Consider the following 12,349-nt stretch of genomic DNA (forward strand, 5'->3'; position numbering starts at 1 on the left):
TTCTTAAATGCATTGTATCTAATTAAAACCCAAATCACGTGACAAAAATTCTTAATTTCTTATAAATAAAATTTATTGTGGACAAATTTATTATTCATAAATGAAAAAAATGTTTGTTAAAAATTTGAAATCAAACAATAAAAGTTGAAATTTACTTTAGGGCTGGTATTCTTAAAGTGCTCATAACGGAAGAGACTCATAACCCCAGACAAGCAAAACTATTACTTGGGAAATACAACCAAAAAAGGTATAATAAGACCTGCATCCTTCTGAGCAGGAAAAAGCCTTAGAATAGTAACAAGGTAGTAAACTCCTCAACAAACTCGGCCTGGTAGACAGTTGCACCTACAGGATCTGCAACGAGCATGGAGAAACTCCAATACACATACTGGATAACTTCGGAGTACTAATGCACCAACGAAATAGATACATGCGACAACGCCATGGTTGTAGCTAAAGAACTAATTCAAATATTTAAATTACTAAAAGCTATCAACTTGCAGACAGTTCTGCTGTACAAAAGTAACTGGGATCTAAAAAAGATTTCGGAGTTTTTTTTTTTTTTGTTGAGTTATTTATCAATATGTCCGCATGTACGTATATCCGCATGTCCACATATCTGCATATCCCGATGTCCTGATATCATATGTCTGGATGTTCGTATATCTGGCTGTCTACATGTCTGCATGGCAAGTGTCTGCATGTTCGCAAGTCCAAATTCACGGTTCTACGCATGTTCGCATAACATGGTCCACATCTATGCATCTACGCATGTAGTTGTAGAAAATTGCAAATAAAAATATGAAACTACTCATGCAGTCTAACCTTTTGTAAATATTAAAATTACTCAATCATACTCATTAATGTATACAGGGTGTCCCACAGTCACCGCCGCAAACGAAAACCATGGATTCCTGAGGTCATTTTACGTCGAAAAACTTAAGAGGTAATTTTCTCGTTTTCGTCCCGTTTTCGAGTTACCACGGTTTTTATGATTTTTGTTCTCCTTTCCCTTATCTGGCCTTATCTTTGCCAAACTACGTTTGATTTGAAAGATTATTTTTACAACCAATCAAGAATTTATTACAGTTTTAGTTGGTCTCAAAACTTTTTCTTCTGCGGACAACCGTTTCTCCACAATTTTGCATCAAACACAATTTTCTTCGTTTTTAAGTTGTTTATTACACTTTCATATCATTTAAGTAAAAAAAAACACGTTAATGAGTATTATTTTTTTGTGCTTTTTATTAAAGCCCAGTTTATTTTCATAAAAAAGGCTACTGAAAGTAATTAAAAAAAATAAACAAACTGAGTGAATTAAAAAAAAAATAATTTTTAAATAAAAAATTAATTTAAATGCATTAAAAACTTGTTCTGAGCTATAGTGGTTAAGAAAAGAACAAATAGATAAAGCTCAGAAAAAGTTTTAATTCATTTAAATTATTTTGTATTTAAAAATTATTATTTTTTTTAATTCACTCAGTTTGTTTATTTTTTATTTAATTACTTCCAGTAGCCTTTTTTATGAAATTAAACTTATTTTTTTATGAAAATAAACTGGGCTTTAATAAAAAGCACAAAAAGTTAATACTCATTATAGTGTTTTTTTGACTTAAATGATATGAAAGTGTAAAAAACAACTTAAAAAACGAAGAAAATTGTGTTTGATGCAAAATTGTGGAGAAACGGATGTCCGCAGAAAAAAGAGTTTTGAGACAAACTAAAACTGTAATAAATTCTTGATTGGTTGTAAAATAAATCTTTCGAATAAACCGTAGTCTGGCAAAGATAAGGCCAGTTAAAGGACAAGAGAGCAAAAATCATAAGAACCGTGATAACTCGAAAACGGGACGAAAACGAGAAAATTACCTCTTAAGTTTTTCGACTTAAAATGACCTCAGAAATCCATGGTTTTCATTTGGGGCGGTGACTGTGGGACACCCTGTATAAGAAATGACATTTCAATAAGTTTCTCATTATGATTCAAAACAACAAACAAATATGTAATTTTTTTTCCACGAAGCCAATCCCAAGCAAGCAAGTAAAAACTATTGCATTTGACCATATAATCTGCCACGAATGCGTTTAAGTCAACAAAATTCTTGCTCAGGAATGTATTTTTTTTTCTCTAGCAACTAATGTTTCACAGTATCAACAACATTCTAGTGTAATTTAATTCACCTGAAAGCCCGTAAGTCCCCCTTATAGATCGTGTGGGCCAAAACACCTGAAGGCCACATTCTTTTCATGGACGTCTCAAATGAAAATTACTCACTGTGAGACAGGCGTATGGCAGGTATACAAAAATATATATCGACGATTATCGAGTATCGACCGTTCAATGCAGTCAACATCTAAAATCACTCAAATTATTTCATACGTACCCCTTGCATACTTAGTTGCTTTGATTGTAAATGGCAGCTTTAAAGCAACTAACTTCTAGGAAAAAAACAGAAGCAGTTTAAGTCTCTGAAAAATGCAAATCTTGTTAATCGATGATTCATTTTAGAGAAACCCATGCCGCGCTCGATGTTGCTGTACACTGATACCAAGATCTCCTGCCAACCAGTTGGACTTGATCACCAAGATTTTACTAGTAACTCACAATATTAAATATAGCCAAAGTACCTACTAATAAGAGCTGTCAGTTATTGGCTATGGCATTATGAGAGAGGGCTTACATATGCGCACTGTCTGAAAAGTGTGCGGTTCTGTTTTAGGTTTTAAATTTTATTTTTTTTTTAATAAAAGCCAATTCGGTCTGCCTTGACAAGTCAAGCATATTGCATAGCAACTCGCAGGCCGCAGTTAGATTTACTTTTAATCAGCTGTTTGTTAATAGCTTAATGGCTTTTTTGTGAGATGTGATCTGGAAAAATTGAAAAGTCAAAGACGTCGGCTATGCTAATTGTGTCATTCGACAGTTTAAGTGGTGATAAATTTTATTTTTGATGTATGAACCGAGGCTGGACGTCATGCGTCGTTCGTTGTTATTAAAATGTGCAATACTTATATCATGTTCTCTTTTTGATGTAAATATCAACAAGTTGCAGTATAATTATATAAAAAAATAAATTATATGAATTTGGGTTTGCTGGCCTGTCAATGGTTGTTTTGACTTAATTATGAAAATGAGTGCTATGGTATACTCAAGAACAGATAAACCACTTAAAATAAAAATGTAATGCTACCAGCTGTATACAGCCCCTTTTCAGACCTTAACTTCATTGAGTTTCAAGTTAAAATTTTTGTTTCTTCTTCTCTAGAGGGTTGTCCAAAAATCAATATTTTTTTAAATAAATTAAACCTTCGAGGTTTATACAGAAAAGGGACAATGTACAAGTGGTGTTAAGAAAGGGACAATCTTGAGTCCTCTATTCTTTTTTGTATCGAGTTTCAGCTTAAGAATTTTTTAATTCTAGGTTAGCTCTGAGTAAAATCAAACCTATTTTACTTAAGTATCAGTACAAAATTTACGAATGCCTACAAAAACAAAAACCAGTCAATAAAACATTCAACAGTTTATTTATTTAAAATGATGGTTGAAACACATCACAGTACACATAAAAAAGTAATATATTTCGAACTGACATTGGTCGCCAGATTGTTAAAACATGACACTTTGGCGACCAATGTCAGCTACCGAATTCTTATTTGTATAAAATACCGACGAAAAACGAACAAAAATCGATAAACCACGCACACCACTAATTTTTAAACAATTATTTACCATGACAGATTGGTGCCCATTTTTGACAAACAAATTTTGACAACGTTTGGAATATATTACCTTATTATGTGTACTGTGGAAACACATAACATTACTACTATCTGCTGAATACAGTCTTTCAGTCAAAATACTTTAGTACGTTTAAAGACTTTAGATTAAGAAAACATTCTACTTGATCAACTAACTTTGATCTGAAGCTATGCATTAAAAAAAAATAAAATGCACGACTGGGTCGCACGAACTTGCTCTTAGAGTTCAAGTTGCTTAAATTTTTAAAACATTTTATATAGAAATTTGGAAAGTGAATACAAAAAAAAAAGTAGAAAAAAATAAAATTCGTTTTTTAAAAAAATAAAATAAAATCTGAAATGAAATTGCCCTCTAAAACAAGTATGCAGTTTTAATTGATATATTAAGATGTATTTTTCGAAAAAAAATTTTCAAAATCGTTAGAGCCGTTTTTTAAAAAAACTAATTTTTTATAAATAATTTTTTGGAAAAAAAGTTTTAAAATATAATTGGTATGGCAACATCTAAAAACAAAATTTCAAAAAAATTCAATGTCCCGTTTTCGAAAATTTGATTTTTCAAAAAAAAATTTTCAAATTTTTTTAAAAATCCAAAAATTATTTTTTTCAAAATTTTATGTTTGGCTTATACTAAAATCATATAAATGCTTCTTTACAAAAAGTTTCGTTGAAATCGAATAAGCACTTTCGGAGATAATCGGATTTGAAAAAAAACGGTTCTATGGCAGGTACCGTTAATAATGATTTTCGAAAAAAAAAATTTATTAAAAGATAGACCTTGTCTTTAAAGTTACATGTGAATTTTTTAAACAAAATCGTTGGAGCCTTTTTTGAGCAATTTCAATTTTACTAAAATCGGTATATGACAAGTACCGTTATTTTTGGTCAAAAAAAAATAATTCCAAAACCCCTCTGGAGAGTCGCCAAATAACGTTACATACCAAGTTTTACATCAATCAGTCCATCCGTTTAGGCTGTAGACGGACTTCCGAGACCCACTTTTTTGGCATTCCCTACCATCGTATTGTCATGGAAAAATGCTATCACAACTTTTTTTTTTGTACGAATGCATAACTTGACATATATGTTGTACCTACATCGCAAGTAAAAATAGTTGTGCAGCAACTATGACTTTAATGTTGAAACCGAAGCCTGCTTCTAGTAACGTTAAGAAAAGAATGTATTATTGTAAAAACAAGTAGTTACCTTATATTTAAAATTATGATTCTAGTCTACAAAAACAATCTTTTGTTTGCTACACCTACATTTTACAAACATGCATTTGTAAATTGGAAGAACTTTATTTTGAATAATCATTTTTATTAAAAAAACAAAACCGACTTCGATGATTCAAAACGGGGTTTTATGGTTTCTCTAATAGTTCCTATGGCTTAAACCGAACGAAATTGAAATGGGACCACATTGCAGCCACTACAATACAAAAAGAATTATCAAAATTGATTCACTCTGTCCAAAGTTATGCGGTAACAAACATAAAAAAAAATTAAAAAAAAAAATGACGAATTGAATACCTCCTCCTTTTTGGAAGTCGGTAAAAAAGACAAGTTTTCGTATAACTAGAAAAACTTCGTACAAAATACGAAAAAATTGCAGGATGAACGATCTGGTGCCGTGAAATAACGCCGAGCGAAATAACGCCGAATTCCAAAATTCGGCGTTATTTCACTTTCAAAAGCGAAATAAGGCCGAATTTCAACATTCGGCCTTATTTCACAATGACAAAGTGAAATAACGCCGATTCGGCATTATTTCACTTTTTCAGTGAGGCAAATCCTGCTAAGTGGAGCTTATGAAAAATTGCAATGTAACCACCTGTAGTCACTTTGGTATTGAAATGCCATATTCTTGGCAAAGGGACATAGCCCATGGACATTACAGCCACTTTATATTTGTGGACTTAAGTCCCACTTGAGTTAGACATAAGTTCCAAATTGATTGTCAAACTCAGGTTGGACATAAGACCCACAAATAAAAGATGGACGTTATGTCTCACTAACGAAGAATTCACAAGTTATAAAATTATTTCCCAACTGGATTTGGGATAGTTACAAAGTTCGATTTTGCACTTATGTCCCACCCTATTGGCACATACGCCTATCCAATAGTGTATCCAAAGCAGGACAGCATGTCCCCAGCCTCCAAACATACATCACTGTTTATACGCCTAAGTCCTGGGTATTATTATTGTTTTTATGTGTATACCAACAACAAAGATATGTTTGTGTTATAACTTAGCAAACGCGAAGCGGAAAAAAATTTGCTTACATGAGAATCTATTTAATTTTCGGAACCCAAAATAAAAATTCGCGCGAATTTTTATTTTCACACCTCAAAATTGATTCTCCCGTGGGCAAAATTTTTTCCGCTTCGCGTTTGGGTTCCGAAAATTAAATAGATTCTCATGTAAGCAAATTTTTTTCCGCTTTGCCTTCCACCAATTAAAACAGGTGGGATTTATTCGTTTCTTATCTTTGTATTGTGGTGACCGCCCTATTTGCGATATAATTTTCAAAATGACCCGCGCTTATCATGCGAGGTTGGTTGTATTCAAAGTTTCTTTTTCATTTAAAGAATCTGAAACAAAACGCGAATAAAATAGAACAAAAGTTATTCTACATTATTATTTTATATTTCGAAAAGTGTGGGGCTTATGTCCCAGTTAAATAAAAAATATGTTGGGCTGATGTCTCACTCAAGTGGGATATAATTCTTAAATTAAATGTCGTCCCACTCAAGTGGAACATAACTCCCAAAAATAAAGAGTGGGCGTTATGTCCTTGGGTCTTATGTCCCTGCGCCACATTTTTATCACCTCTTGAAACTTATCTAGGTTAATGAATAATTAAGAGGCATATAAGAGCCAAAACTTTTTTTGAACCTATACCTCGATGGGATGGACATAAGTCCCAAATTAGTATGGGAGCCATTGTGCCCAAATAAATTTGGGCCTTATATGCCTTTGAAAATAAAAAAAAGGGTAACATACCGGTTAACTTGCGTCTGCTCTTATGCTCACTTTTCTAACATTCGGCCTTATTTCTCAGTTGGAACTCGGCGTTATTTCACTTTGACAAAGTGCAATAAGGCCGAATGTTGAAATTCGGCGTTATTTCGCTTTTGTAAAGTGAAATAACGCCGAATTTTGGAATTCGGCGTTATTTCGCTCGGCGTTATTTCACGGCACCGAACGATCTTGCTATAATTCGGCTATGAATACATTTGTACGATTTACGCAAAATCCCTGACCCTTGAACTTATCCTCTTGTAGGTACTTTGGTAGAAAATACAGGGAGTATTTTCCCTGACGAACCTCCTCCTTTTTGGAAGTCGGTAAAACATGCAGTTTAAGATAGAATTCGCTTGTTTTTTAGCTATTCCTTTTTCTCCGTGTACTTAAGATAGGTTCAATTTCTCAGATTCAATTTAAATATTTAATAAATTGCATCACTTGATCAATTGATTGCGCATTATTTTGTATTTATTTACAATAATGCGTCACTCTCATTATTATAATCTTATTACAATATTTTAAATTTCTTTTAACCTGCAATAAACCTTGGATGTCTGATTTTGCAATTTTGACTTTGTTCAAGGCTATTCAGGAATCAAGGGAATGCAGGGGCGTATACAGGATTTCTTCTTGGGGGGGGTCATGCCAAATTTTTTTTTACAAAAGTTTTGATAGTAGGCATAAACTTGAAAATGTGCTATTTGAATTAAAAATATTAAAGTTTGTTCGTTTTGCAAATCGAATCGAGCAGTTCCGAAGAGTTCTAAGAATAACCAAACAAAAACGTTGTGTGATTCGTTTGCTTTTGTTTAGGGTTCAACCTTAAGTCTAACCAATTAAGACCATCCTGTCCTTAAAGTACAGTGTAATGTATACGGATAGGATTTTCATACACTTAAAAACGAAAAATATGCGCTCAAAATATACTCTTATAAAAAAATATCTACTTTAAATATGCTTTTAAGGCCACATGAATTTGTAAAATATAAATATTTCTTTAAATTTATAAAAAGATTTTACGTAACTTTTATGAAATCTATATACCTACGAAACCATTTCCGAGTTCAAAGATGTAACTTTTTGGAAATATTGGGGTTTTCTTTAAAAACAATAAATAAAATTGGCGAAAATTTACTCTTAAATAATCCAATTTATCATTTGAGCGTGTTTTTTATGAGTTTGGACAATTTGCCAGTTTTGCACAGCATTTGCTTACGTTTTTGACTTTTTTCCAATTGACTTTCAGTCACTTTTAGTCAAAAATTTTAAGCGTGAAATTTCGTTATTTTTGCCAATTTTTGCGAAAATATGCACGAAAAACATGCATTTATTTCCAAAATATGTCAAAATATGCAAAAAAAAATGCTAAAAAATGCAAAATATGCAAAAATATGCACTAACGATTGATTGCCATTTTAAAGGAAATATCCTGATTCGTGTACATACTTCGTTGCCATGCTTCCGAGGTGTTCCTAAAAAAACATGCATTTGCATGGAAACCCGATCCCTAGTAATGTACAAGTCCTTCGATTCAATAATTTGCCTTTAAACAACTCTGCATTGTTTTCCGCTAGTCCAGAATTATTTAATAAGTTAAAATAAAAATCATTTTAATTTAATAACACTGGTAACTTTCGAATTAATTGTCTTCCTAACCTCAGGCAAACGAATCGCAAAGTTTTTCCAAAAAAATTGTGTTTGAAAATATAATTTTTTTTTAATTTTGTTTTAAAATTGTACGCGAATTTTTATTTTTTTTTTTAAGACGAGGGGGTTACAGGATTCAAATAGGAACCTCTGTGAAAACAGTAAAGACAAAAAAATATTTTTGTCGTAACAGAAAATAATAAACAAAATTATGCTAGTTTTAGGGTAGATATTTTTTCGAAATTTCAAACGCCAATACTAATTAAAGAAATGTTTTAGATCACTCACTGAGGATTTTACAATTTTCGGCTCTGATTTCGTCAATTTTGAGGTATTTATCGGCGGTTTAAAATATAAAACATATACAGTTATATTTATTAGTTTTTGTTAAATTGATTATAAAAGGATATTTTAAGTGATCTAAGCTTGCTTAAATATTTAATTTGCCTTTAGACAAGCTTGCTTATATTCTTATCTATTTTATCGGTTTAGTCAAAATTAAAATAGTATTTGGATTCTTAATCCATACAAAACTCTACAACACAGCTTAACTTGTAGCCTATCAATGCCTTATATTATCGAACGAATCAAAATAATCCTAATCCAGCATAGCGGTTGCTAAAAATATCCCCAAATATAGGAAAATAGTTGGTTTGAATACCGAAATTTTTTTTCACTTTTCATTTTCGTTCATGTTCTAAAACTTCGACATTTTGCAATTCACATAACAATTTCTTGTTTAAGTTTTGAGCTCTTGGGGGGGGTCATGACCCCGTGACCCCCCCCCCCCCTGTATACGCCGTTGAGGGAATGACCGATATCAAAAAACAAACAATTTATTTGGTCACACATTTAAAATCTTGAGCAGAGGATAGGATTTTATTCGATTCAAGTGATAACAAAGTTTCATACTCGTATGTCAAGCTTGAGGAACAACCAATAATAAATTATTTTTAAATTTCTTCTTCAAAACCATAACCACAACTGAGTAGTAGGGTGTGTCAAAATGCTAAACAATGGAATTTTCAAATGTAATAGCTTTTAAAAGTTGCATTGCTTATCAAAACTAAATCCTGCGTTTACAATTTATTTTCATGCTGATTAATATCTTTGGCTCGCTCAAAATAGGAAGAAATCGAAGAAATTTGAATTTTTGAATACAAAAACAAAAATATATTAAGTATTTTTAGGCTTTTTCATGAAAGATAATTTCAAGAAATAACTTTTAAGCTAATATTTGTTGAAATTGAACACTTAGCAAAGAAGCTGCGAAATAATAAGCGAAGGAAAAAAAATCATTTTTTTCCTAACAACTTCAACCGATTTGAGCGAAAGACGGACGATATTATAGTGTTTTTATTTTTACATATTAGGGGAAGGTGGCCTAAAATGGCCCCCTTAAGGAAAATGTCCTATATCTCGAAAAACAGTGACATTCAAACTTAAATGCTATAAACTTTTCAAAGTTTAATATATTCCTATCACATATTTTTCTTTTGCGAGTTAAAAAAATTGCAAAAATTATTTAATTTTTAAGACGTCTACAAATTTCACTGATCAAATTTACCCGGGTTAAATGGCACACTGTCCAAATATACGTGATTTTAAATCCAAAATTGAGTCAAAGGGCTCCTTTTCCATTTTCTTGGAACAAGTGGTGCTTAATCCCCCCATATCTTTCTACGAGTCATTCAAAACCCAGTTCATGTTGGTTGCTTGTCTCGTTACTGTAGTTTTTGCAACTTTAAATGTTTTTGATGCTTTTTTCCAGGTTTTTGACATAATCAAGGGCTTTCCGCTCATCTCTGTACATCGTTTATATTTAGCAACTATTTTCACTTTAAAAAAAATTAAGAGTGCAAGAAAGTATAAAATAGCATGTGAAAGTAAGTATGCCATTTTACCCGAGCACTAAGCCACTAAGTGGGCCATTTTGCCCATTTTGAGTTTTTTCAATTTAATTTTTACACCAAAAAAATGAAAATCATTTTAAAACACTTATTTCAGTAAATTAAAAAGAAATACTTCATGCTTACATACATTAACTTCTTTTTCCAAAATACAATGTTTTTCATACTTTTTTTTTTGCAAAAAAAAATTTCACAAAATTTTAATGAGTGTACTTTTTGAGGTGGATAAAGTCAGTTTGATTTCGAATAGATATTCTTAATGCGGGACTTCTTATCCGATTTTCTTTAAAAATCATCATTAGTTAGTTTTAGTAAAAATTTAAATCTTTTTTATCTTTAAAACGTCATGTCCACAAAGTATAAATCAATCAACTTTGAATATATTTTGTTCTTATTCATACAATGCGATGTTCATATCGACATCATGTTATATGTCAATAAAATTCTTCAACTTTTATTTTTATAATTAAAACAGCCCACATCCAAATTTCAAATGCAACAACTTTCCATAAAAGGTAGTTTAAAAAATAACGTCGTCAATGAAAATAGTACAAATAGGTAAACTTAGTAAGAGATTTTAAATTAAAACGCAATATAATACATCATTCTTTGTCTTTTTTAATAAGAAGAAACAAATGGGTTTTAAATTACGTGTTTTAAGTCAAGGTTACTCTTCATGATAAAGCGTCACTATTTCTTAGAAGACACAGTATCTGGCTAATTAAAACAAAGCTGTGGGTTGAAGATCTGCTGTTTTTCTAATCTATGTAGCTAAAACTACTATGTAGCTATAAAAATTAGCTCGCCCAGGTACAACAATGTGCTCATCAGTTTATAGAAAATATAATTTGGAATATGATGGTAGCCGTTGTTCATCTTAAGAAAACATTAACTCTAAGTTATATTTAAGTTTAGAAGTTAGTTTTTTAACTGAGAAGAAAGACACCTTGGTCCTTTGGCTTTTAAAAAAGTAGATGAAACTTAAATCAGTATTCGGCCATATCACGAATTCCATTCGCAGAAGAAAATTTCAACGTCGATCGAATCGATAAATATGTTATGGTATATCTCTTTTGACAAAAATATTTGCTATTGTGAATTATGAACTTCATTTGAGTCAATCGATCGCAAAATTGGAAACGAAAAATATCGAACGATAAGCAAAAAATATCGTTCATAATTAATACAGTAAAATAAGGAGAAAAAAGGGGTAAATCTCGGAATGAATGTTAGTAGAAATTTTTTTTGCTCAATATCTTCCTTTTGCCATTCTATAACATACCTCAAAAGTCTAGAAAAATCTCATGTCCGCTTGTCGCGATTTCAAGGTCAAATCGCGAAATGGAGATTTTCAAAATTAGCAAAAATAAGCTATGGTGTTATATACACATATGATACATGATTTCAAGGTATTTTTTAATGCTGATTCCAAAAAATCTAAAATCAAGGCAATCTGACGTCTTTGAAAAAAGTTATACCTGTTTTTCATCTTTCAACCCATATTATTATAACAGTTGCTAACTTACTACCGAAAAACCCTTAAAAGTAATGGTAGCGGAATCATATTTTGCATGAGGGTTTTCATATCCATTATCATTAAGAATCAAAACAATGCAATGCAAAAAAACATTTATGTCTATGACAAAATGGTATTTTTTGAGAAAAGGGGAAATTTTGGGATGTGCCCTAAAAAATATCCTGGTACAATCTTGGAATTAGTGCTAATAGGCTAATTTTTTTGTTTCTATCTTTTTTTAGATATTCTATAACTTATGTCAAAAATCTAAAAAAATCTCATGTCCGCAAGTTCTAATTTTCCAGGTTAAACTAAGTTAGGTGCAGATTTAAAAAAAATAATAAGAAAACTTTAGATTCTTATATGTATACCAACGTAACCCATATCATTTCAAGGTATTTTTTAACGCTGATTCCAACAAAACCCACAAAAAAATCAATATGACCATCCCTGAAAAGTAATGTACCTTATTCATGTTGATCTGAC

Source organism: Episyrphus balteatus, chromosome 2 (assembly GCF_945859705.1).
Source record: "Episyrphus balteatus chromosome 2, idEpiBalt1.1, whole genome shotgun sequence".
In the NCBI taxonomy this organism is placed as follows: domain Eukaryota; kingdom Metazoa; phylum Arthropoda; class Insecta; order Diptera; family Syrphidae; genus Episyrphus; species Episyrphus balteatus.